Here is a 24,124-nt window from a genome sequence, read left to right as displayed (position 1 = left end):
CATAGCACTTTATTATTGACCAAACCACAGAATTACTGAAAATGAGCACATTTCTAAATAAAACCGCCCACTCTGCCCACGCCCAACGCATACATGCATACTTTTAAAAAACCAATTTCAGCTTTTCAGTCATTTCACTAGTGTGCTGACATTACCCAAATAGCAGGCTCCAAGAATTAAACAGCATGGCTCAAAGGGAATGGATGTGGTTGTACCCTGTAGGAGTTTTGCTGGCTCACAGCTCCCTGATGCTTCAGAAGTGCTTTAACGTACTACAGTGCTGCAAAATATTGACTCTAAAACACCTCTGTCCTGGAATAGATCCACTCAGGAAAAAGCTCTTGAACCTCTGTTTCTTTCTTAACAATTGAACAGCTGTTACATTGTTACGAGTTTTTGTGGTGGTGGTGATAGTAGTTGGTGTGAGTTCAAAGGGCAGAAATACAGGAGTAATATTTAAGGAGATAAGAAAATACTTTGATAATTCAAAGAATTTGATAGAAAAATCATTTCTCTAATGTTCAATTGGTAATACTATGAAGCTATTGTAAGAAATATTTGTTTGCAGGAATACTGCTTCATAGCATGACATTATAGAGGAATGGCATTGATTAACCAGGGATTTCTAGCTTCTAGTCCAATTTTCTCTCTTCTTATACACACTAGGTAACATAAACAAAACCCACATACTCGAGTGTCAAAGATGCAGTCTGAAATAAACACTAAAGTGTCTCTTTTGCCAAGTCTCTTCATTTTTGTACACAATTTATTAGTGTAATTGATAGAAAATATGGGTCATGTTTTTTCCAATCAGAATCCCCTTGCTCTAATCTCCTTCATCATTCAACAACTAATTGAACAAAACTGGGTCCAAGGCTTCAGCATTTACGCATTTGCTATAGATTCGTATTTAATTCCTCAGAGCTAAAATGTAAGGGAATAAAAGTCATGCTCAAACCCAATGACTAGGGCCGGGCACCGGTGGCTCACTGAGGTCAGGAGTTCGAGACCAGCCTGGCCAACATGGCAAAACCTCATCTCTACTAAAAATACAAAAATTAGCTGGGCGTGGAGGCGGGCTACTTGGGAGTAGCCCAACTACTTGGGACCCTGAGGCAGGAGAATCGTTTGAAGCCAGGAGGCGGAGGTTGCAGTGAGCTGAGATTGTGCCATTACACTCTAGCCTGGGCGACAGAGCCAGGTTTCCTCTAGACTTCTCCCTTTCATTATATTAGCCGACTTTTTCACATAAACAATATGCCATGACTCTTGAATATATATAAACACCAATTACTGTTATAATCAAGTACATTTTGTAACATACTTAATACGACCTAAATTCTTAAATATAGTGAATTGTTTTTCTGTAAGAACAAATAATAATTTTTTACACTTTTTATCTGTCATTCTGAAGTCAACATCTGTGTTGAAAATTACCTGATGCCATGTGTTATTTATCATATACACATTAAATGACCGTGGTACTAAGTGATATTGTAGACTTAGGGCTTGCAGACCTTCCCTTGTCCTTTCCACACTATGCTGCTTGGCTGAAGTCCACTGTCTTCCTTGAAGTCCACTCACATCTAATCTTTTAAATCCTTTATTGTTATTCTGTTCCTTCAGCCACACTGACATCTCTGAACCAATGTCCTTGAGCAGCAGTTTCTCTCCTGTTCGCCAGCATCAGGTCTCTGGGATGCTGGTGGCTGGAACTAATCCAAACTTGAATGAAGCAGCTGTGAAGGAGAGCATGAGAGCTTACATTCTCTAGCTTCCCTCAGGGTAGGAGCAGGGTTAGGTTGGGGGTGGGATGGGGTGTGGCGAAGAGGAGTGGGCAGGATGGAATCGACTCCCAAGTTAGATAAAACTGTAAGTTTGTGCCTTTACATACACAGCAATTTTGGGCAGATATAAAACAAGAATATTTGTAAGAGAGAAGACTTACATAAGATATAAGATAAATTTTTTTGAGTGCAGCTATGTTATAACACAGTTCTGGAGATCTATTGTACAGCATGGTGACTACAGTTAGCAATATCAACTATTGTGTACTTGAAATTTGCTAAGACAGTAGATCTTATGTGCCTCACCGCACACTCAGATACACACAGTGGTAACTATGTGAGGTAATGGATATGTTAATTAGTCTGATTGTGGTAATCATTTCATAAAAATGTATAACTATATCAAAACATCACATTATATACCTTAAATGTATACTATTTTTATTTGCCAATATCTCAATAAAGCTGGGGTAAAAAATGAAATAAAAGTGCAAAAGTCCAGGAACACCTGATACAATTTTGAAAAAAAAAATATGATGCAATTTTGTGGGAGAAGGCTTGCTCTTGTCAAGGTTTACAATAAAGTGATAGTTATTAAGACAGTGTGGCATTGAGTCAATGATAGACACATAGGGAACTGGATTAACATTTTAGGACACACTCAATTGTATATGGATTTAGTATATGAGGTTGTGGGATGTTTTCTGTTTGGTTGGTTGGGTGTATTTTTGGAGAAGGGGTCTCACTTCATCTTTCAGACAGAAGTGCAGTGGTGAGATCACAGCTCACTGCAGGCTTAGCCTCTTGGGCTCAAGTGATCATCCCATTTCAGCCTCCCAAATAGTTGGGACTCCAGGTGCATGCCACCACACCTGGCTAGTTTTTAAAGTTTCTCTAGAAATGGGATCTCATCATTTTGCTCAAGCTGGTTTTGAACTCCTGGCTTCAAGCATTCCTCCTGCTTCGGCTTCCCAAAATGCTGGGATCACAGGCATGGGCCACCACACCTGGCCTCAGGTGTAATATTTTTAATTAGAAAAGTAATGTAGGGGTTTTCAGCAAATGGTATGTGAACCATAAGCAACATAGAAAATGGTAAAATTCAATCTTTGCATTACATTATAGTAAAATAAATTCCATGTGCTTAAAGAATAAACTATTAAAGATCATATTTATGAAGAAATATGTATTTTCATGTTTTTTTTCTTTTTTTTTTAATGAGACAAGGTTTTGCTGTGTTCCTCAAGCTGAAGTGTAGTGGGGCGATCACAGCTCACTGCAGCTTCAAAGTCCTGGGCTCAAATGATCCTCCTGCTTCAGCCTTCCGAGTAGCTGAGACCATAGGCATGCACCATCATGCCCAGATAATATTTTAACTTTTCGGAGAGACAGGTCTCACCATGTTGCCCAGGCTGGTCTCAAACTCCTGGGCTCAAGCAATCCTCCTGCCTCGGCCTCCCAAAGTGCTGGGGTTACAGGTGTGAGCCACCATTCCTGTCCTCCTGTATTTTTATCCTTATACAGGTATACATCAGAGATATTTCAGGTTTGGTTTCAGATAACTACAATAAAGAGAATATTGCAGAAAGCAAGTCACATGAATTTTTTGGATTCTCAGTGCATATAACAGTTATGTCTATACTATATTGTAGTCTATTAAATGTGCAATAGCATTATGTGTGAAAAGAAAATGTACATTCCTAATTAAAAATACTTTATGGCTAAAAAATGCTAATGATACATCTGAGCCTTCTGGGAGTGATAATCTTTTTGCTGGTTGAGGGTATTGATTTGATTTTGTGGGCTGCTGACTGATCTGGATGGTGGTTCGTGAAGGCTGGGAGCAGCTATGGCAATGAAAGAAAATACGACAACAATGAAGTTTGGCATATCAATTGACTCTTCCTTTCACTGTGATTTCTCTGAAGCATGTGATGATGTTTGATAGCATTTTACCCACAGTAGAACCTTTTTCAAAATTAGTCAATCCTCTCAAACCTTGCCCTTGCTTTATCAATTAAAGTCAAACTAAAGTTTATGTAATATTCTAAAAATATTCTGTTCTATTCTATTCTAATTTTCTATTCTATTCACATCTTTAGGTTTCATTTCTATTACTCTTGATATTTCCACCACATCTGCAATTCTTCCACTTGATGTCTTAACCCCCTCAAAGTCATTCATGAGGGTTGAAATCAACTTCTTCCAAACTTCTATTAGTGTTGCTATTTTGACCCCATTTCATGTGTCATGAATGCTCTTTATGTTATCTAAAATGATGAATTCTTTCCAGAGGTTTTTAATTTACTTTGCCCAGATCCATCAGAGGAATCATTATCTATGGCAGCTGTAGCCTTACAAACTGTATTTCTTTATTTTATTTTATTTTACTTTAAGTTCTGGGATACATACAGAATGTGCAGGTTTGTTACATAGGTATACATGTGCCATGGTGGTTTGCTGCACCTATCAACCCATCATCTAGGTTTTAAGCCCTGCATGCATTAGGTATTTGTCCTAATGCCCTCCGTCCCCTTGTTTGTAAGTCAAAATTACTCCTTGATCCATGGACTGTCAAATGGATGTTGCATTAGCAGGCATAAAAACATTAGTCTTCTTGTACGTCTCCATCAGAGCTCTTGGGTGACCAGCTGCCTTGTTGATGAGCAGTAATATTTTAAAAGAAATATTTTCTTCTGAGCAGTAGGTCTCAAATTGGGCAATTCAGTAAACCATACTGCAAACAGATGTGCTGTCACCCAGGCTTTGTTGTTCCATTTCTAGAGCACAGACAGAGTAGATTTACCATAATTCTTAAGGGCCCTAGGATCTTCAGAATAGTAAATCAGCATTGGCTTCCATTGAATGTCATCTGCTGCCCTAGCCCCTAAGAGTGTCAGCCTGTTCTTTGAAGCTTTGAAGCCAGACATTGACTTCTCTGTAGCTATTAAAATCCTAGATGGCATCTTCTTCCAACACAAGGTTGTTTTGTTTACATTGGAAGTCTGTTGTTCAGTGTAGCCATCTTTATCAATTATCTTAGCTGGCTTTTCTGGATAACTTGCAGCAGCTTCTACATCAGAACTTGCTCCTTCCTTCCCCGTGTACTTTTCTTAAACCTCATAAACCAATCACTGCCAGCTTCAAACTTTTCTTCTGTGGCTTCCTTACCTCTCTGAGCCTTCACAGAATTGAAGAGAGTTAGGGCCTTGCTTTGAATTAGTCTTTGGCTTAAAGGAATGTTGTGACTGGTTTGATCTCATATCCATATGACTAAAACTTCCTCTGTATCAGCAAGAAGGCTGCTTTGCTTTCTTATCATTCATGTGTTCACTGAAGTAGCAGTTTTAATTTCCTGCAAGAACTTTCCCTTTGCATTCACAACTTGGCTAACTGTTTGGCAGAAGAGGCCTAATTTCAGCCCATCTTGGCGTTCAAGATGCCTTCCTCTCTTAAGCTTAATCATTTCTAGCTTTTGATTTAAAGCAAGAAATATGAAACTTTTTCACTTGAACACTTGGAGAACGTTGCTGGATATGAATTGGCCTAACTTCAATACTGTTGTGTCTCAGAAAACAGGGAGGCTTGAGGAGAGGGAGCAAGATAGGGGAATGGGTAGTAGGTGGTGCAGTCAGAACTAACGTATTTATCAATTAAATTTGCCATTTTATATGAGCATGACTTGTGGCACCCCAAAACACTTACAATAGGTAACATCAAAGATCACTGAGTACAGATCACTATAACAGGTATAATGGAAAAGTCTGAAATATTGTGAGAATTACCAAAACGTGACACAGAGACATGATGTGAGTAAATGCTGATGGAAAAAATAGTGCCAATAGAGTTTCTCAATGCGAGGTCACCACAAATTTCAATTTGTAAAAAGTGCAATCTCTACCAAGAGCAATAAATCATAGCACACTAAAACAAGGTATGCTTATACTTCAGATTTGCTGAGACAGTGAATATTTGTGTTTTCATACACACACGTTAGCTAGGTGAGATGATAGAAGTGCTAATTAAATAGATTGTGGTAACCATTTTGTAATCGTATGTGTATCAAATCATCACATTGTAGACTTTATATACTACTATACTTGACAATTATATCTCTATAAAGCTGAAATATAAAAAATAATCAGCCTCATTAAATTTAGAGTTGCATGCATTTTGGGATTTTTTTGAGGGCCTGGTACAAAATCGCATACAGTGCCCTGTTGATGAGAGTCCCTGCATACCTCTCAGGCCCCAGGTAAGGAATGAATGGGCCTTCCCTGTGCTTTCTTTTTTTTTGAATAGAAATTATAGTTCATTCAAAGCAAGGAAATAAAAATGTCTAGCCATCCTGAGAGAAAACAAGGCCTTGCAGTGAACATTTTATGTACTGGCCTCACTGCTATCTTTATCTTAATATCTTTTTATATTTTTTATACTTATTTGCTGTTGCTCCAATTCCTTTCTTATTTTCATGATATCTTTCTTAGGCACTTCACTTTTTTTTATAGTTTTGAAGAGATGGTGTAGGTTTAAAAGGATATAGAGTGAAAGGTCTCTCTATCACTAAGTCATAAGAAGAAGTCTTTCTCTCACCTCTGTCCTGCAGTCATCCAGTGTCCTCTCTGGAATCAATCAACACAATCATTGCTTGTGTATCCTTCCAGAGATATACAGTATCTCAGGATATAGACAGGTAAGCTCATCTGTAATGAAATTTATATGTGATCTACTTACCTACCTAGTTAGCTATTCTCTTCTCCCCCTCCTTTTTTCTCCTCAAAAGTTACATGAGTCTACATTTACTTAATCTATGTTGAAGATTATTCCCTATTAGTGTATGGCTTCTTGAATATTTTGTGGAATGATACTTCACTATGCTGTATGTGTTTTTCCAATCTCCTGCTGTGGTATGTTGTTTTCAATATGTGTAATTACAAACAATGCCAATTACAAATAATATCACAATAATTTTGTTCATACATCATTTAGTACATGTATAGGTATATTCCAAGGACAGGTTCCTCAAAGCAGAATTTATGGCTGAGGGATGTGGACATCTGTGATTTGACAAATATTGTCAAGTTGTCCTACATTGTGTTTGACCATGTTATGCTCCCAATGGCAACTGTGATGGTATTACACATGTTCCTGTAAGCCATCTTAAATCCTTTCTTTAAAATGTTGAGGAATAGATATCTGATTGAGGTAAGTAATTAAAATGAAAATTCAATTTGGTTTTAGGCACAGTAAGATTTAAAAATTAGTGAAGCTTCTCCATGATTATGTTGATGGAGAAATACATAAGCTAAGTGAAGGATCCAGTAACTGCCAACATACCACTGTAGTTTTAACTTAGAATGGATAACTACACTGGATATATGGATGGATGGATGGATGGATGGATGGTTGGATGGATGGATAAATACAGATAGATAGATAGATACACTGATATATGATTCACAGGAGATCCAACAGCAGTTTCCCAGTTGGTAGTGAAGGAGAGCAAATCAGCAAAATAAATGTAAAAAGAGGTGTTAATAAAGTATGACAAAGAATAGGGGAATATATGTACACCAAGTTAAGAAAAAGCATCAAGAAGGAGAAAAATCTAATGAAAGGCAAGTCTGTAGTGTTCAAGAATACAGAAGAAATCTCTGGATGTAGCCAGAGTAACAATAATGTAGAAACAAATGCAGCTTCAGGGCAATGAGAAGGACTGAAAGCAGATAAACAGCAAGGTTTTCTGTGGATGCTGACTGCAAATGCTAAGTTGATGCTCCAGGAATGTGTTGCATGATTCAAAATATTAAAAAGATTGTTAAAACTTTCTTTCTAAAGCAGAGGGAACTACAGAATCAAATTATATTTTCTACATAACTGGAGTATAATTATCACACAACAAAGAAAGGGTATTATATGTAAAGGCAAAGACTTCAGTTGCTTTAGCTTCCAAAGATGTGCAATATAATTAATACAAACTTCCTTAGACATCTTGTACTAAGGTAACCAAATTGTTTATGGAATATGCTAGTTTCAAATATGAATATATTATTAAATACTAGGTATTATTTATAAATACCAACCTTTAGTTAGCACAGTTAGAAAGGCTATTCTTGGGAGGAGGAAATATCTTTCTAGTGGTCCACATCCAATATAAAGTATTGACCAATCCACATGGGGATATTTACCAAAATAGAAAAAGACAAAAAGGAGTTAACAATAATTATAGTGCTTTCTTATTAATATTTAAAAATATTTTTGTGTAACCTTTAAGCCTTCAAGAAGACTTGAGAGGGGGAAAAATATGTGGAAGAAGAATAGGTCTAAAGGAGGAATAAGATTCATTGTAGAGAAATGAACATTAGTTAAAGTAACAAGGAGGAAAGATAATTGTTTGAAATGGGAATCAGAGGACATGTGATAAATCACTAGGTAATAAGAGATCTACAAGGCTGACACTTGATGTCTAGAAAACTTGTGTCCTGAAACTGGTCTCAGACTAGTAGTAGCTAATGAAGAACAGCCACCACTAGAGGCTTCCACTGCAGTGGACGGTGCAGATATGATAAATGGGAGCTGACAGACATAATCAAAGCATCATAGAAAATGGAACTTATGTAAGCAATTACTTTGTCCAAAGCTCTCATTTTATATATAGGAAAATCAAAATCCAGACAGGGAAAATAATTTGCTATTGAAATTTGATTATTTTATGGAAAAACTGGAACTACGACCTAGGACTGTGGATTCCTAATCCAGAGTAGAAATCCAGTAGTGATCATTTTCCTTAACCTCATGCAATCTTCCCACTTTCTCAGTGACCTCCCTGAAGCCTCTCCATATTGAATAACAACTTCTCAATCACAAATTTAATAGTGCATATGCCTACACTTAGCTGGATGGTGGTAAAGTTAACAAAATACTTTCCCCTAGATCATTATCAAATTGTCCTTATTTACACCCCAAACTGATACACACACACACACAAACATTTTGATATTTAATTATACACCACTTGGCATTTTTATTTAGTTGTTCTAGTTGAACAATTTTTGTCTTTTCAATTACCTTATAAACTTTCAGAAGAGAGAAATCATGTCTTATTTTTTTTAAATTTTCTTGTCCTAGCAATATCTCAGGTTTTCAGTCACAATGTAAGGCTGTTCCTAAAGATTTGTAGACAGGTGGCTGTTTATCTCAATCCTTGTTTGGGCATAATTCTGAGGGAAAATTAAATTGTATTTCAAATCACCCTCAAGATACTCAGCTCTGGAGATGCTAATGCAATTTCTACATTTAGAAGGCTCATTGACCAATTAGATGCACACTTTGAAGAATGAAATTTGATATGATATTTTTATGTTAATTCATGATCTCCTTTTCCATCATTCTCTTTTCTTGCATTTTCTGTCATTTTAAGCTAGCCCAAGAGAAGTGACTTTCACTATTTGTCGTTTCTCTGTTGTTTAATCAAATGGTGGGTGGAATCAAGGTTGGCTGCTCTGAACTGCATCCAAGCAGGGATTCTTGGATGGTGGAAATGTCAGCCTACCTATTGGGAGCTATTCGAGAACCAGCTGGAGCTGCCTCAAACACTCTTAATTACCATTTTGTATTTTAAATGTCTCAGTCAATGTGGTATCTTAAAAAAGAAAGAAAGAAAGTAAAATAAATAAGTCCATATAAACAAAAAAGAAAGGAAACCCAGTAGAATCCAGACTACCCCTGGTGGATGAAGCATAGGCAAAACCTTTTTTAGTATGTCCTTTAAAAGATGTGCAGTTAACTGCTCAAATGCACAAATCACTTTCTTCAATGATTTGTTCTTTTGAGGACTGACTGCTACAAGTAATAGCTCAGCCCTCATTCTAACTCGAGTTTCCAAGAGACGTTTAATTGGGTAGGGCACCAACTATTTGGAAATCACCCTGCAAATAAAATTGCATAATTCCAGGTGTTGCCAATGATTTTATCAAGGAAATAAGCTTATTTTAGCAGAGTGACCAATGTTATGTCAGACTGCACACAATTTTCCCATTCTCCTCTATCTTCTAACTTCTTTCTTTCATGTACCTTGTCTTTGACCCCACCCTTTCAGCTCATTTTTTTTGGGTCCAGCTCTGGTACCCTTATAGTCAGTGGTGTTACAAACATAGTTGCCACTGGAATAGAAATGACTAGGGAACATTGTCCATGTGTATTATAACAGTGCTCCTGTTCCACCTACAATGCAAAAACACTCAAGAGGTACCAGGCATGCTTTTGATATTTCTTTGACTTTCACTTTATGGCAGCCATCTTAAAAATATATATATAATCCTAATAACACACTATCACAGAAATTCACTATTACAGACTGTAAAAGTTATATGTATACTTGTATTTTTACTATAACTTTCTATTCTTTATTATATGGTCATATGATTAAAATTTAAGGCCAAAGCTTATTTAGATTGCATTTCTAACATAAAATCCCTATAGTGACAACATCATGGAAAATCCACTGCTTTAGGAAGCTGCATTAGGATCAGCGGGAGGTTTGGAGATGTTAACTGTAATGTTATTAAATGTGTATTGTGCTTTATTCAGTGAGAGATATTTATTATTCTCATCATACTCCTTAGAAAAACCTGTGGAAAATGAGTTTAAAATGGAATTTATATCAGACATGACTTTAAAGAAATGTAATTTTCAGAGGAGATGGGGGTGAGAGATTGTTGTGTGTAGCTATGTGTGTGTGTGTGTTTCACAAATACACCAAATATACATTACTAAGAATATTTCCCTTCACAATATGTACTTTGGGAGATCATAGGGCCTTTCATTGCTCATGTATGGAACTCTTTTTCTTTAGAATAAGTCCTCAAATTTATGGTGATAGAAGAAAAACAGTTTTGTGAATGCTTTCTAAACTTTGTTTCAGATGAAAAATAAACTGCTTAATTTGTCAGTTAATTCTAAATGATTTTTAACTGTTCTTAAAAATACAATATTCTCTTCAAAGTCAGATTAAGCACTTTCGATGATATTCTTCTGCATAACAGGCACTGGGCTTTGAAGGTAGGACTTTAATAGGCCCTTCAAACAATTGTTCCAGCTATGTCAGTATCTCAGAAATGTGTGTACAGCTTGCAAAATTGACTACCTTAACAAGGGTGGTACTCATTAGAATATATAAATTCTGTTTTGTTAAAAAAAAAACAACAAACCCTCAGCCATTTGACCCTATATTCTAACTATTTATGAAGGTAAAAGAAAAATATTATCATTCACTTTTTAATGTATTTTTTTTTTCAAACTCATGGCAACTTTATTGTCAGTGTGGGCAGGATGGTGTGAGAGGTGTGAGAATAGAAGTATTCATTTTTTAATAAATACTTTTGATCATGAACTATGTGTCTGGCATCATGGTAAATATTGGATATATTACAATGATACAACAGACATGGAACCATTCTAATGGAACTTACAGAGAGCAAATGCAATAATTACAACAATGACTGTACAGATATGAACTATGATAAAATTTTGAAGCAAAAATACAGTGTGCTACAAAAGCAGAACATAGGAGGCCCTAACCCAGTTGTAGAGTCAGGGAAGGCTATAGAGACAAGACCTAAGCTCAGGTCCAGCCATGGTATTAACTACTTTCGATACATTATCTTATTTTATTTTCACATCAGGTTTGAAAATTACGTCTTATTTATCCCCACTTTATGGATGACAAAACTGAGACTTTAGAAGGTTAAGTAATTTGTCCAAATCTACACTGCTTACATGAGGCATTATTAATATTTCAATCTGTGTCTATCAGATTCTTAAACTTGTGCTCCTTCTTCCACACCTGTTCCCAGCAATACCATGAAGAGTCTGGCAAATTATGCTGCACTGATTTGCTAAACCTGCAAGGATCCTTAGTATGTTAAGTGTGATTCAGTTGACATTGTCTGATAAAGACTATTTGTGCCAAGGGAATTTTGAAAATAATCCAGCACAAATCTACATTATCTTAGATGAGCACAAATTGATCAATTGATTCCTATCTTTTTTTCCCTTTTACAGAAATCAGTTTCCGTGGAAAATATAGATCCCTTAAATGTAATAAGCAGCAATCTGGGACAGGGTAGATTGTGTCACTCAAACAGATTTTGAACAGATTATTTGGCCAACTTAACTTCTTCTCTTACACTCAGAGACTGCTGTCATTATTTGGCCCAGAAAAATCTGTCATTTTTTACTGGGTAAATGTTCCAACAATCCAGGGAGTTTCAGTAAAACATATACATGCTTTGCATGTTCACTTCAATTTTACAACTATTTATTGGGTACTTTCTACATGCAATGCATTTCCCTAGGCTGTGTCTTTTTTCTCCAGCAATGAACCTATTTAGTATCTAGTATAATGGTACTAAAACAATGTAATAATTGAATAAAATAACTTAATGTGGGGGGGTGGTGTGATTTAACTCTCACTGAGACAAAGTGCCAGAAGAATTGAATGGAGGAAAGAAAGCACATCTGGCTTCCGAAAGAAATAACATTTGAAGTAAGACAGAAAATGTGGGTGGGGAAAAGAGAGAGACACTATAAAAGAATAATAGTATGTACTAACAATTGGCTGTAGAGAAGTTTTTGGCGTACTTGTGTGAAGAGTGATTGCCCCTGAATGAAATATATATGCATGTGAGAAAAAGAAGTTAAGGCTTACAAGTTAAGGTGGGGGAGGGGGCCAGTAATTTTGTGGAGTAATGATTTGAAGATAACTGAGAGCCTTAAGAATTTTGAAGAAGAGGTTAATATGCTTAGAGACACACTTTAAGAAGAAAAATTGATGAATTTGTTTAGAATTATTTGGATTGGAGGGAGAAGAGAAGAGGAGAAAAACTTAGAGATTCTTTTTAAAAATAGTGACAATGTGAATGAAAGGATCGTGATGAGGTGTATTAATATAGATAAAATGGTGGTGTTTTCATAAAGTGTTAGTGATCTGTCGCATCATTATGTGCTACTACAAAAATTTTGCATTTACTTTTATGTATTAAGTAGAAAGAAAAGTGACCGAGTATGGTTCATGCCAGTTGTTGGTGAGAAACTAGAATTCTCATACACTGATTGTGGTGGTGTAAATGGGCAAAACCATTCTGAAACATTGTTTAATATTACCTAATAAAGCTGGATATACCACACTTTATGACCCAACAATGCAGCTCCTACGAATGTTCTAAATAACTGTGTGCATAAAATGAAAACACATGTATAAAAGTATGCATAGCATTTATAATAGCCCCAATGCTGCATTGCTTCCATGCAACACAATTGTTCATAAATACAAGAACAGATAAATAAGCTGCAGTATATTCCACAATGGAATACAATATAACAATGAAAATGAATGAATTGTCACTACATACAACTGTGTAGATGAATCTCCTAAAGACAGTATTGTGCAAAAGAAGTTGAATACAAAAGAGCACATTAAGTATTATTCCATTCATATAGAGTTTAAAACAGGTCAAACTATTGTATCAGAAGTCAGAATAGAAGGTGAATGAGCAATGATTGGGAGGGGCAAGAAAGAGTTCTCAAAGTGCTGGCCAAGTACTTTTTCTTGGTTTAAGTGGTGGTTACATGCGTGTGCTCTGTTCATGAAAATTCACCAAGGTGTCTACTCATGATTTGTGTACTTTCCCATATGTATGCTGTATTTCAGTAACAAGTTTGCTAAATTTAAACAGTAACTGAAAAATGAGAACTGTTATGGAAAAGTAAAGACATTGCAAATGTGAAATGGAAGTGAAGCCATCAAGATGTTTAGTCATTTCAAAATGCTACATTTCATTCCAAATAGTGCAGTGCAGTCAAACACCTGGCACTTCAAACTTCTGAGAACCAGAAATCACTCTGGAGGATGAATAGGACAAATAATGTAGAATTCTATTCTACTCTCACACACATGAGTTTACTGTGGGGTAGTTTGTAACACAACATGTACATCATACATTGAAGTAGATTTCTTGGCTATTTTAGCAAATATTTATGTGTGTCGTTCTCTATTGTGGAATGGGAGAATCTCAAAAAAAAAAAAAAAAAAGCCGATGGACGGGTGGTGATCATTCTAAACACTTGTTTTGTTAAACTATGTCCTATCATGTTCTGGCATCGTCATTTTCATCACATGTAAACATAATGGTTATTACAGTGTGTACACTCATTAAAACAACCTATATATGCCTCACTTGATGGTTGACGACTCAAAGCTCTAAGCCCTGAACTCCAGTCTGGCCTTGTTATGTATGCCAACTAAAAATGCATTCACAAGATAATGATCAATGACTATTTTACTACATAAGTAAAGGTAAAAGGAATGACACCTAAAATTTTAATAAAACTTGACAGGTATAACAGCAGTTTGAATCACAATTGAAATACAGAATCTTTGATATTTAAATTAAAATATATAAGCCGTTGTTTTTCTTTTGTCCTGGCTCTGATATGTCATTTGCAGGCTACTTGGAATCAATGCTAACAAACTGTAACCTTTGAGCATGGTTTTTGGTGGATAGGAGCTGAGAAATTAGTTTTAATAGATTGCCCTTTAAGGACACCAGTATTGGAATTTTCAGCAGAAACCAAAGATTTAAGGTCACAAAAAGGAATTAAGCATCCTGTCTTCACAATGGATAACTTCTTCAAAGGCAGGTCCCTGAGCACTGAGGGAATGAACTTGCAGTGAGTTTTCACTCCAGGGAGAAATGACACACCTTCATTGTGGATAGAAGATGCCTTTCTTCTGGGCTAGCTGCTAACTCATTTTCCCTATATTGAATCCAGTTTCACTATTTAAATGCAAAAACCATTAATATAACAGGCTTGACATCCAGGGTATGATTAAAGTGCTATAGCACTAATCTATTTTTTTTTTCTGGAATGGGAAGGCAATTTATGCTGAATCAGAAGGGTCCCTCACTACATATAACCAGCTAGCTTATGACATTTTCAATTCAAGACAATGTTCATTCAGTGCACATATGCACATTTATAGAGGGTAGCAATGTCATAGGAAAACCCAAATTCATACAATATCTAGATACACTCAGAATTTTGATGCATTTGATATTTTGCTAACTCATAACACACACACCCACACACCCACACACAATGGGGTAAAATCTGACCTATAAAAGCTGAAATAAATAGGGTCTTTTACCCAATCAAATTCTTGCCATTTTTTAAATCCCTGTGATATTTCCATTTGATACAGAAAACCTGCCTAAGTTGTGCCAGTCTTCTTCATTTTCACATTTCCAATACTAGGGGAATTAATTGATTGTTTTGTTTTAAAAGACTTCCTGCAGGGCTGCAGACAAGCTGGGTAAATAAAAACAAGCAAAAGAGAGTAAATTGTTTCTGTACATGATATTATACCCTACTTAATTATGTTAATAGAGACTCTAAAATAATTATGAGCTGACTGTTCTTATTTATGCCATTATATTGGCATAAAATTTACTTTTCTCTTTTAGGGCTGCATGGATCCATGTATTATAGGGTTCTACATTTTTCTCTGGGTTTTTCTTTTTTCCTATTTTATTTGTTTGGCAGTAGGCACCAGAGGATAAGTGAAGTAGGAGGTAAAGCCAAACCAGCAAAGTAAATATTTATTCAAACGTTAGGACTTTTTCTTTTAATGTCAGTTATTTGTACTATTGCTGTTCCTATTATGAGTGACATTCAAAAGATGGGAATAACTTTTCCCTGGCCCTTTTGCTGAAGTTACAGAAAAGGGGAAATAATCAGAGAGAAGCTGGTGTTAAGCAGTTAAATCTCAATTATTCCATTTTTCTTTTCAGCCTGCAAATATGTTTTTCTACTGTATCTTAAAAATCATGCTGAAATCCATTTGACCTCTTTCTAAACTCCAGCCATTAACTTAAATGTGGCATCCTATGCACTTAGAGCTTTAAACTATAGCAAGAGGGAGCAATGCGGGGAAAAGAAAAAGCGTATTTGTTGAGTTGAAGTTGAGCTGTGCCCCAGACACTAAGTCAGATGTTCATTTACTTCTCAGAATAATTTTATAGGAAAAGAATACTTGTTGCAAAAGTCAGAAAAGTTAATCATGTGCCCAATTTTACACTGTTAATAGATAGCAAAGTTGGAATTGTGAACTGGCTGTCTGATCCAAATCCCATGATTTTTATAATACATGTTTCTGAAAAGTACGGGTCTAAGAAAATAATTTTATTATCTAATTTTTAATTTGTGCTGTTTCTTATACTGTCAGGAAAATAAATTTACCTTAAAATATAATTAATATTTCATTTTAAAAACTTGGAAAACGCAATTTTCTCAGCAGGATACTAATAGAAGCATGCAGCTTCATTTCTAATGTAAATTACACCCACATAAGTGGTTTTGTCTCTAAGAGGATCCTAAGTTTCTGGCTTACTTACATTTTGTGCCACAAAATATACTGGTATTCTGCATAACAGAATACCAGAAACCAATAACTTATTTAAAAAAGAAATTTATTTCTCACAATTCTGGAGGCTGGGGAGTCCAAGATTATAATGTTGGCATCTGGTAAGGACCTTCCTGTTGCATCACCCTGTGGCAGAAGGGGAGAGGGTGAGAAAGAGACAAAAGGAGCCAAACTCATTATTTTATAAGGAACCCAATAACAGCATTAATCCATTCATGAGGGCACAGCTTTCATGACCTAATCACCTCTCATTAGGCACCACCTCACAACATTGTTGCAATGGGGATAAAGTTACCAACACATGCTTCTTGGTTATCATATTCAAACCATAGTAGTTTCTAATGCAATGTGTAGAAAACAAAAATTTACAGTGGTGATCACAGAAAGATCAGTGAAAGTGTCAGTCCTGGGACAAAAGATCAATTTTATGCTTTTGTGAGTTTTTCTTGCCCGGAGTCCCAGAGATTCAACTGCAGTCTAATTTTACTTTCAATGCTTCCCTTCTCTCTGAGCTTAAATAGTCCCATCTGAAACTAGACTGTCTAAAGTTCATGTAGAACTAACTCTAGCACAGAGAGTTCAAATGTTTAGTTGAGCTAAGAACCTGAAGGGCAGATTATTTTTTTTTCTTTTTAATCTAAACCACTTGTGACTTCTAAATTAGGATGGCAAGATTTCAGATATAGTATTTTCTGCTTCTAGTCAAGTCAGTTAATACTGTAATTTACTGTGTTAATGGTACCATTTGTCCCTTTTGCTCTCACGCCATATGTAAAGGCAGCAGTTTAAAAGGGGTTGCATAAACTTTGCTTCAACTAAGGGTAGAAAGGTTGTGATTATAAATAATGTACTTTACAGGATAAATAATGCACTTCATAGAATAAATAATGCACTTTGCAAAATATAAATCACCATCCTTAGATATTGACTCTGAAGACACTTTGGCAACCTTGATGTCATTACCATTAATATGAGACTCTAAAGAGCATGACTGAAGTACTTAATGCTATATTTCATATCACATTGTACATAATTGCAGAAGTGAATTTTCACATTACTGAAGTAATAGATCAGAATATAATCTGGTCACTGATTATTAGGGATACCTGCACAAATAGAATTGCTAGGAAGCTGCATTTATTTTTAATCAAAACAATTTCAACAAGGAAAGTTTTCAACCTTGAGTTGCCAAAATCTAAGATAACCCTAATCATCATCTGTCCTTTGTAGTTTTCTTCTCTTTTAAAATCTGCCCTTCTTTGCCAGTCTAATCATGGAAATCACAAATTGCAATTTCAAGAAGACACAAAGATACAATATAAACTTTGATCTCAAGCATTTCTTGTAGGATTCCAAAAAGCAGTTTTGAGTTTTACAATTTCACTTTGCCAACAATGATTAGAAGCCCAGTGGCTGCCACAGTAGTTGCTCCATAATCATATCTGCAATACCCGACCTAGTTTATGTATACAATCTATATTCTAATAGCAGTCAACAGGTCACAAGTTAATAAAAATGCCATTAACGTCCCCCTGTGACTAAGGAAGAGAGATATTCATCTTCCTAGGCTGTGGTGGGCCAATATAATTTCCTTGGCTGTTAGTGTAATTAACTGTGCTGGCCTGCGGAGTTCCCTGGAGGATAGTGCTGGCACAGGATGACCTTGAAGCCTGCTCTTGGTGATAGTGTGCCAGAGGGCACGGTTTGTCAAAGGTTTGGACTGGCCCTGAGTCAGGTTCCCAGGATGATACCTGCTCATGTAATCATGCTGGACACCAAAAGCATTTATACACAGTTTGTATTTTCCCAGGTTCAGGTTCATATAAATAGAGCAACTGGTGATAGTTGTGAAGTTGACCACTTTTCTTTGATATCTCCAGCCTCCCTTTTTGCCACCCTTTCAAATCTAAGACTTTCAACCTTGTTTTTCTATAAATACAATGTGCCTTCCTACTTTTCAAAGTTCTGCCATACCTAATCAAAACACAAAAACATTGATATCAACATTTAGACTTAGACCAATACACCATCACATAAAAATTTAAATCCTCAAGTATTTGCATTTGTAAACCTGCTTTTAAAAATGGGTGAACATGTTTTTATTTCTCATAAAAAGTGAAAAATGGGGATTTATGAAGGGGCGACCCACCCCCTTCAAAGAAATAAGGGGACCCAGGGGACCAGCGTTCAGCAGATGGAGGATCCCCTTATTTCTTTCGATTTAGGATCTGAGAAAAATCGAGGAGTGCTGCGGCTAATTCCTGAGATAATATAATACTTCCTTTTAATCCTTGGAGTAAATTTGCTTATTTATGTCTGGGGTTGTACTTGGGGACTGAGGAAATGAATCTAGAAAGCCAGTGAGGAGTCTAAACATTTTCCTTTCTGTCCTCAATCACAGCTTTACTGTTTTAATATGAGGATCTCACTGGTCACTGTCAGTTTCCTAATGAAAAATTTTAAAGATACCAAAATGCAGGGAAGAATATTACAAATGCATCTGTAGTTTTTGTTTGGTTTTACTTATCTTAATATTTTGTCATATTAGCTTCAGATCTTGTACTTTGAAGAAATAAAAGATTGCAAGGACATTTCTTTTCCTCCACCCTGAGACGTAATTGCCATCCTAAACTTTTACTACTGTTAAAGTGCTTTTGCCAGTAAATAATCCGTACTTGAGTTCCTTGTTTTTTAAAATTTTATAAATGTGGCTGGGCACGGTGGCTCAAGCCTGCAATGCCAATACTTTGGGAGGCCGAGGCGGGCGGATCACAAGGTCAGGAGATAGAGACCATCCTGGCTAACACGGTGAAACCCCGTCTCTACTAAAAATACAAAAAGTTAACTGGGTGCAGTGGCACGCACCTGTAATACCAGCTACTTAGGAGGCTGAGTTAGGAGAATCGCTTGAACCCAGGAGGCAGAGGTTGCAGTGAGCTGAGATCATGCCACAACACTTCAGTCTGGGTGACAGAGCAAGACTCCGTCTCAAAAAAACCCAAAAAATAATTTATGAATGTTATCTGAATTGTGCCTCCTCACCCCCAGAATTGTATATGCTGTAGTGGTAACCTCTCATATCTCAGAATGTGACTGTACTTCCAGATAGGGTCTTTAAAAAAGTGATTAAATTAAAATGAGGCTGTTAGGCCCTAATCTAACCTGACTGGTGTCCTTATAAGCAAAGGAAATTTGAGTGCAGTGGCTCCCGCCTGTAATCTCATCACTTTGGAAGGCTGAGGCAGGAGAACTGCTTGAGACCACAAGTTCAAGACTAGCATGGGCAACACAGAGAGACCCTGTCTCTACAAAAAATTTAAAAAATTAGCCAGGGGTGGTGGCATGCACCTGTAGTCCCAGCTACTCAGGAGGCTGAGGCAAGAGGATTGCTTGAGCCTAGGAGTTCTAGGTTACACTGAGCTATGATCCTGCCAGTGCACTCCAGCCTAGGTGACAGAGTGAGACTTTGCCTCTAAAAAATCAAAGGAAAGGAAAGGAAATTTGGACACAGAGACACCAAAGATGTACACATACAGTGGAAAGACCATGTGCTGATACATCAAGGAGGCAGGGCTGTCTGCTAGCCAAGGAGACAGGCCTTGAAAAAAAACCAAACTTGCAACACATTGTATTAGTCAGTTTTCATGCTGCTGATAAAGACATACCCAACACTGGACAATTTACAAAAGAAATAGGTTTATGGACTTACAATTCCACATGGCTGGGAGGCCTCACAATCATGGCAGAAGGCAAGGAGAAGCAAGTCACATATTACCTGGAGGACAGCAGGCAAAAAAAAAAAAAAAAAAAAGCTTGTGCAAGGAAACTCCCCTTTATAAAACCATAAGATCTTGTGGGAACCATTCACTATCAGCATAGGAAAGACCCCCCATAATTCAATCATCTCCCACCAGCTCCCTCCCACAACACGTGGGAATTATGGGAGGTAGGAGATGAGATTTGGGTGAGGACACAGAGCCGAACCGTATCATTCTGCCCCTGGCCCCTCCCAAATATCATATCTTCACATTTCAAAACTAATCATGCCTTTCCAATAGTCCCCCAAAGTCTCAGTTCGTTTCAGCATTAACTCAAAAGTCCATAGTCCAAAGTCTCATCAGAGACAAAGCAAGTCCCTTCCACCTATGAGCCTGAAAATCAAAAGCAAGTTAGTTACTTCCTGGATACAATGGGGATACAGGTATTGGGTGAATATAGCCATTCCAAATAGGAGAAATTGGCCACAACAAAGGGGCTATGGGCCCCATGCAAGTCCAAAATCCAGAGGGGCAGTCAAAGCTTCAAAATGATTTCCTGTGACTTTATGTCTCACATCCAGGTCACACTGATGCAAGAAGTAGATTCCCATAGTCTTGGGCAGCTCTGCCCCTATGGCTTTACAGGGTACAGCCTCCCTCCCGGCTGCCTTCACAGGCTGGCACTGAGTGTTTACGGCTTTTCCAGGTGCATAGTGTAAGCTGTCAATGGATCTACCATTCTGGGGTCTGGAAAACGGTGGCCCTATTCTCACAACTCCACTAGGAGGTGCCCCAGTAAGGACTGTGGCGGGGGCTCCAACCCCACATTTCCATTCTGCACTGCCCTAGCAGGAGTTTTCCATGAGGACCTGCCCCTGCAGCAAACTTCTGCCTGGGCATCCAGGTGTTTCCATACATCCTCTGAAATCTGGGCAGAGGTTCCCAAACCTCAGTTCTTAACTTCTGTTTACTGGCAGGCTCAACACCATGTGGAAGCTGCCAAGGCTTGAGGCTTGCACCCTCTGAAGCCACAGCCCAAGTTCTACATTGGCCCCTTTTAGCCATGGCTGGAGTGGCTGGGACACAAGGCACCAAGTCCCTAGGCTGCACACAGCACGGGGACCCTGGGCCCGGGCAACGAAACCACTTTTTCCTCCTAGGCCTCCAGTTCTATGGAGGGGCTGCTGCAAAGGTCTCTGACATGCCCTGGAGACACTCTCTCAGTGTCTTGGTGATTAACATTCAGCTCCTCATTACTGATGCAAATTTCTACAGCCGGCTTAAATTTCTCCTCAGAAAATGGGATTTTCTTTTCTATTGCATTGTCAGGCTGCAAATTTTCCAAACTTTTATACTGTTCCCCTTATGAAACAGAATGACTTTGACAGCACCCCAGTCACCTCTTGTATACTTTGCTGCTTAGAAATTTCTTCCACAAGCTACCCTAAATCATCTCTCTCAAGTTAAAAGTTTCACAAATCTCTAGGGCAGGAGAAAAATGGTGCCAGTCTTTTTGCTGAAACATAACAAGAGTTACCTTTGCTCCAGTTCCCAACAAGTTCCTCATCTCGATCAGAGACCACCTCAGCCTGGATTTCATTGTCTGTATCATTATCAGCATTTTGGTCAAAACCATTCAACAAGTCTCTAGGGAGTTCCAAAGTTTCCCACATGTTCTCTCTTCTTCTGAGCCCTCCAAACTCTTCCATTCTCTGCCTGCTACCCAGTTTCAAAGTTGCTTCCACATTTCTGGGCATCTTTTCAGCGGCGCCCCACTCTACTGGTACCAGTTTCCTGTATTAGTCTGTTTTCACACTGCTGTTAAAGTGTTACCCAAGACTGGGCAATTTACAAATGAAAGAGGTTTATTGGGCTTACAGTTCCTCATGGCTGGGGAGGCCTCACAATCATGGTGGAAGGCAAGGAGGAGCAAGTCACATGTTACGTGGATGGCAGCAGACAAAAAAAAAAAAAGCTTGCGCACGGAAACTCCTGTTTTTAAAGCCATCAGATCTCAAGAGACTAATTCACTATCATGAGAACAGCACGGGAAAGACCCGTCCCCGTGATTCAATCATCTCTCACGGGGTCCCTCCCACAACACGTGGAAATCATGGGAGCTACAAGATGAGATTTGGGTGGAAACAAAGAGTCAAACCCTATCACACATTGACCTTGTACTTTTAGCACATGGAACTATGAGAAAATAAATTTCTGTTGTTTAAACCATTCAATCCATTGTACTTTGTTATGGCAGTCCTTGAAAACTAACAAAACCCCCTTCAAATCATTCAGCAACTTGTTTTTATTTTTTTCTATGTTGATACATTTTGCTGTACTTCACTTAACCATTGCACAGGATTCCACTGTATGCATATGCCACAACTGATTTATCCACTCCCTCTCTGATGGATATTTAAGTCAGTCAAAATTTTCTGCTAAAATAAGCAATGTCAAATGGAACATGATCTATATGTTTCTGTGTGCACACTTGAGAGTGTTATTCTACCTATACAGCTATATCTGGAAGCACATTTCGCCAGTCTATAAGATGTAGATACATGCTAGTTTAACATCTTGTCAGATTGTCAAATTGTTATCACATGTGGTTAAAACAAAAACTCTGCAATATGTTGTATTTGCTTCTTTACATTCTCATCAACACTTGGTATTGTTAGACTTATAAATTATTTTCTAGTCTATGTGTAAATATCTCAATATTTTACTTTGTGTTTCTCCAATTACAATTACGTTTGGGCATCTTTTTATGTTTGGTAAAACATTCTAGGCCTGGTGCGGTGGCTCACACCTGTAATCCCAGCATTTTGGGAGGCTGAGGTGGGAGAATTGCTTGAGCTCATGAGTTCAAGACTAGCCTGGACAACACAGTGAGACCTTGTCTCTACCACCACCACCATCAACAACAACAACATCAACAACAACAAAAATTGAGTGTCCTCTTTCCAAAAGCCCCTAATAATAACATTTACTCATTTTTTAACTGGATTTATTTACCTCTTTCTTAGTGATTTATTTATGTAGTCTGGCAATTGATCTTCTGTAGTTATGCATAATTGGAAAAATGTTCTCAAAGTCTACGGCTTATTTTTAACTTTCTGTATGGTGTTTCTAATTTGAGGGCAGTACAATGCATTGAAAATTGTTTACAGCTTGGAAGTTTTATGTCTTGTTTTGAAAGTTTTTTCTTATACTGGCACACCTCATTTTATTGCATGTCACTTTATTTTGCTCTGCAGATACTGCACTTCTATTACAAAATGGTTTGTGACAACCCTGCATTGAGCAACTTTATTCGCACCATTTTTCCAATAGCATGTGCTTGCTTCATGTCTGTGTGTCACATTTTGGCAATTCTTACAATATTTCAAATTTTTTTATTATTATATTTGTTAGGGTGATATGTGATCAGTGATCTTTGATCTTTGTGTTTTTTGATGTTACTATCAAAATTGTTTTGGGATGCGATGAACCCCAGCCACATAAGATTGTGAACTTATTTGATAAATGTTGTGTGTGTTTTGACTGCTCCACCAACTGGCCTTTCCCCATCTCACTCCTTCTTAGACCTCTCCATTTCCTGAGACACAATAATATTGAAATTAGGTCAATTAACAACCCTACAATGGCCTCTGAGTGTTCAAGTGAAACGAAAACTCACATGTCTCAAATTTTCTTAAATCAAAATCTAGAAAGGACTAAGCTTAGTAAAGAAGGTATGTTGAAAGCCAAGGCAGATGAAAAGCTAGACCTCTTATGCCAAATAGCCAAGTTGTAAATACAAAGGAAAAGTTCTTGAAGGAAATTGAAAGTGCTACTCCAGTGAACACACAAATTATAAGAAAGAAGAACAGCCTTCTGACAGATATGAGAATATTAGAGGTCCTCATAGAAACTCAGACCAGTTACAGCACTTCTTTAAGCCAAAGCCTAATCCAGAGCAATTCCCTAACTCTCTTCAATTCTGTGAAGGCTGAGAGAGGCGAGGACGTTACAGAAGGAAAGTTTGAAGCTAGCAAAGGTTGGTTTATGAGGTTTAAGAAAAATACAAGGGAAGGAACAAGTTCTGATGTAGAAGC

Source organism: Pongo pygmaeus, chromosome 2, assembly GCF_028885625.2.
Source record: "Pongo pygmaeus isolate AG05252 chromosome 2, NHGRI_mPonPyg2-v2.0_pri, whole genome shotgun sequence".
Taxonomy (NCBI): domain Eukaryota; kingdom Metazoa; phylum Chordata; class Mammalia; order Primates; family Hominidae; genus Pongo; species Pongo pygmaeus.
The sequence above is the reverse complement of the archived record's forward strand: the minus strand, read 5'-3'. Positions refer to the sequence as shown.